Genomic DNA, 4,448 nt, shown 5'->3' on the forward strand with positions numbered 1-4,448 from the left:
GTAGGTCATAATTTCCTGCTTGGTAGTTCAGCGTGTAACCTTTTCTGAATGGAACATTCATAAACTTGAGTACCACATGATCACTGTCACCAACCAGAGGCAGAATAGTTGTCTTTAAATGAAACGCCCTCTGACACTATAATAAAATCTAACATTCTTTGCACTTGAGCTCCTTCTGTCACATGCTGCTTGAGAAAGTTGTCCCACAACAGCTCAATAAATGCATTTTCATTCTTCTCAAGAGATTCTACTGCTACCCAATCAATATTTGGATAATTAAAGTTTCCCATTATGATTACTCTTTTCGCACTCATCTTTTCTATTTGGTGATGCATTTCTTCATCACTAGCAACTGATCCACCAGGTCTGTAACAACATCCCGCTATGTAATTAGTCTTGTTAGATTCTACCTCACACCAGATGGCTTCAAACTCGCTGCCACGTGAAATATTGTTAGTAGTAGTAGTACTACAATCATAGGTCTGAACTCTTAACTGGATCCAAGTCATCTGATATCATTAGCAGCACGCCCCTCCTCTCCCGTCCTTTCTATCCTTCCTAAAAATACTGTACCCTTGACACTCGATACCAGTTAGTAGGTCTGATTCTGATATCCAGGTCTCACTAATACCTACAATCTGAGATCGCAACAAATTCTATCCCTTTGTTTCTGATACTTCTAGCATTCTTGCACATACATAATTATCTGCCTGTTTGTTGTTTTGTATTGTCTTGTCTGCAGCCTGCCTGACACAGTTGGACAACTTATGGAAGTCATATTTTCATATACTTATATACACTTGGATTAAGGATTAAATCAAAAATATAATTTCGTGGCATCTTTAATTTTTAGAATAACGAAGTTTAAATTTTTCCAGACACCTTTCAGCTACTCATATATGGAAATATGACTTCTGCATTACTTCGACCTTGGGTCGAAACTGGTCTGGGTAATGACATTTTTCATAATGCATAGTATCATACTTGTCTGTAAGGATATGTACTTTGCATTAATAGATACTAAGACAAGTGATGTAAAGTCATTAGCCTCTGTATACGAGCAGCCCAGTCCTGAAATTACTTCAGGTACAAACTTTGTTTGCTCTTCCACTTGATTAAGGATTAAACGAAGTGGAAAAATTGTATATAGCATTGTATGTGGCAGAATTATATATATTTGAAATATTTGGCTGAAGCAACCAATTGGGAAGATCCCCTTATCTTGTGTGACTGCATACAAAGGCATGCTGTGTGCTTATAAGTACTTTGTTTTTTTATTTTACTTTGTATTATGCAGTGGTAAAAGTTGTTTATACTACAAAGTATTAAATTTTTTCTTAAAAAAGAGTAGTTTTGACAGTGAATAAAAAAGCAATAATTTAGAAGTATTATGAATTATGTGAGGATTCAAAATTTTCAAGATGTAAAATATGCAAATAACAAAATATTTGGGTGATAGGAAAAAGGAAGTACACGTTTATGATTAATCATGTAAAAACACAAGCATAGCAATGAATTTGTAAGACAAAATTAAACTGAAATATCAAACCACAATGCAAAAACAAGTAAGCAGTCAGAATCTGAAATAAATTAATCATGTCAACAAACTCCATTTGACATTAAGAAATAATCTTAAAATACTTAAATATAAAGAGCTAATAAGCTTCATTTCGGCGATATAAACAATATTTTAAATTAAGGGGATATAAAATCCACATTGTTTCAAAACCAAAAAAGAAACTCAAAGATTGGAATCAGAGAGTTTCATGCCGAATATAGTAAACTATAAAGTATCAGTGACACTAGCGTGAGCTAATGCAAGTGACCCTAGTACGTAGTACTATACCGGACAACTCGTTGCAAAGGTGGGGAAAGTTCAGATCGCTATTCTTAGGTATTTTCCATAATGTAAAAACACATTTCCTAGGAAATGTATGCTGTTATTACATTATGGAGGGAGGTCACTACCCAGACCGGTTTCAGCCTTTTTTGAGGCTTCATCAGTGGGTAGCTAGACCATAATACCAAACTGTATAGCGAAAAGAACTTATATACTCTGCTATACGAGTTTCCAAAGAGGTGCAACCATTAAGTTACTTAAATATAAAGAGCTAATAAGCTTCATTTCGGCGATATAAACAATATTTTAAATTAAGGGGATATAAAATCCACATTGTTTCAAAACCGAAAAAGAAACTCAAAGATTGGAATCAGAGAGCTAAGAATAGCGATCTGAACTTTTCCCACCTTTGCAACAAGTTGTCCGGTATAGTACTATGTACTAGGGTCACTTGCATTAGTTCACGCTAGTGTCGCCGATACTTTATAGTTTACTATATTCGGTTTTGAAACAATGTGGATTTTATATCCCCTTAATTTAAAATATTGTTTATATCGCCGAAATGAAGCTTATTAGCTCTTTATATTTAAGTCACTTAATGGTTGTACCTCTTTGGAAACTCGTATAGCAGAGTATATAAGTTCTTTTTGCTATACACTTTGGTATTATGGTCTAGCTACTCACTGATGAAGCCTCAAAAAAGGCTGAAACTGGTCTGGGTAGTGACTTCCCTCCATAATGTAATAACAGCATACATTTCCTAGGAAATGTGTTTTTACATTATGGAAAATACCTAAGAATAGCGATCTGAACTTTCCCCACCTTTGCAACGAGTTGTCCGGTATAGTACTGCGTACTAGGGTCACTTGCATTAGCTCACGCTAGTGTCGCTGATACTTTATAGTTTACTATATTCGGCATGAAACTCTCTGATTCCAATCTCTGAGTTTCTTTTTCGGTTTTGAAACAATGTGGATTTTATATCCCCTTAATTTAAAATCTTAAAATATTTATATATAGGAGGCAGATGACATACAGGAAAAAGTGTTGTATTACACTACAGCTTGAATGATAACAGGCCATACCCATTGTTCTAAAAATGTAAAAAATAAAAAAAAAGGATTCCTAGGCTAATGAATAAGCTTATTCTGCAGTATAATTTTCAGAGAAAATGTTTCTTGGTACCAGCTGATAGAATGTTCATCACAAGAATTTTTTTTTAGAAAATTAATATTTCTGAAGAAACCAGACATAAATTTCTCCCAAAAATGCTGAAAAGTTTTTTTTCCTGCATCGCAATTTATTGAAAAATTCATTTTGATTAATAAATCCATAATTATTCTATATATTTCAAATTTTAAAATAAAAGTTCCCTTAATAGTTTTATTTTGTTCTTTTTCAAAAATATTTGCCATATTTGTTCTGCTTTTTACACTGTATTATTTTTTGGTTTAATAGATGATCCTTATAAATTTTAATGGCAGTTTATTATATTAAAATGGAAAATGTTATGGATCCAACCATGTTTTATAGCAACATGTAGAAAGAAACTGATACAGTTTCAAAAATGTACCCGAGTTTATGAGAACATAACTTTTGGCATCAGAGTTGTCATTTACACTATTTGAAGGTCATGAACTCTACACAGGAACTTCTATATTCCGTTTTTACTAGTGCATTGACATCAGACACCACAGACATTTACTAATGCCTGTTGGTGTCTGATGCTTGTTTCACCATTCTTGGTCATTTCTCTCTCTGCTCATTGCCAGGTGATTCCTACTAACTTTTTCCACACCAGTTCTTCACATCATTTACTTCCTCTCATCTGGGTCATCCTCTTCTGTTTATACCATCCATCATACCATGCATCGAGGTTTTGCTTTTTCTACAGTTTCCTATTCTGCAGATATGTCCAAAAAGTTTTAGTTTCCTTTGACTAATTTCTTTGTTACATTCTCTTTGCAGTTTACTTTGCTGTATAGATACAGAAAAAGTCACTGTCCTCTCTTAAATACACCATAGAAATTCAAGGTCAAAAAGTCAAATTCATCAGCAAGAATCTACAGCGTATACAATAGCATTTGAAGATTTTAATGCACAACTGGGAAAAAATAAAAATGAACTTAGAAAGTATATAAGAAAAAATGGAATAGCAGGGTTAAATGAAAGATGAAATATGATGTTAAACTTCATGATGAGGAACCAGTTGAATGTGATGAACACATTTCACAAGAAAAGATCAAAACATACTAATGCATTAATCCAAATGGACAAACATAAAGTGAAATAGATTATATTGTATCATCTCATATAAGAATATTTAAAGATGTTTTTGTCATCAATCAGATAGGAATAGGAAGTGAACACAGAATAGCTAGAGGGAAAATAACAAGAGAAGAAAACATTTACAATATGAAACAGAATAAAACAAATTATTATTATTAAGGGAGAACTCCAGAGAGTCAGAGACTCATCAAGGGAGGCGATACTACATGCACCAGCTGTCATACTTATTCTTGAATTCATTTGCACTGCTTACACTCGCAATATCCGGTGGCAGTCCATTCCAATCACGCGCCACCATATGAGAGAAAAATTTATCCCT

This window comes from Typopeltis vanoorti, chromosome 12 (genome assembly GCF_054136105.1).
Source record: "Typopeltis vanoorti isolate ZY-2024b chromosome 12, IOZ_Tvanoo_1.0, whole genome shotgun sequence".
Classification (NCBI taxonomy): Eukaryota; Metazoa; Arthropoda; class Arachnida; order Uropygi; family Thelyphonidae; genus Typopeltis; species Typopeltis vanoorti.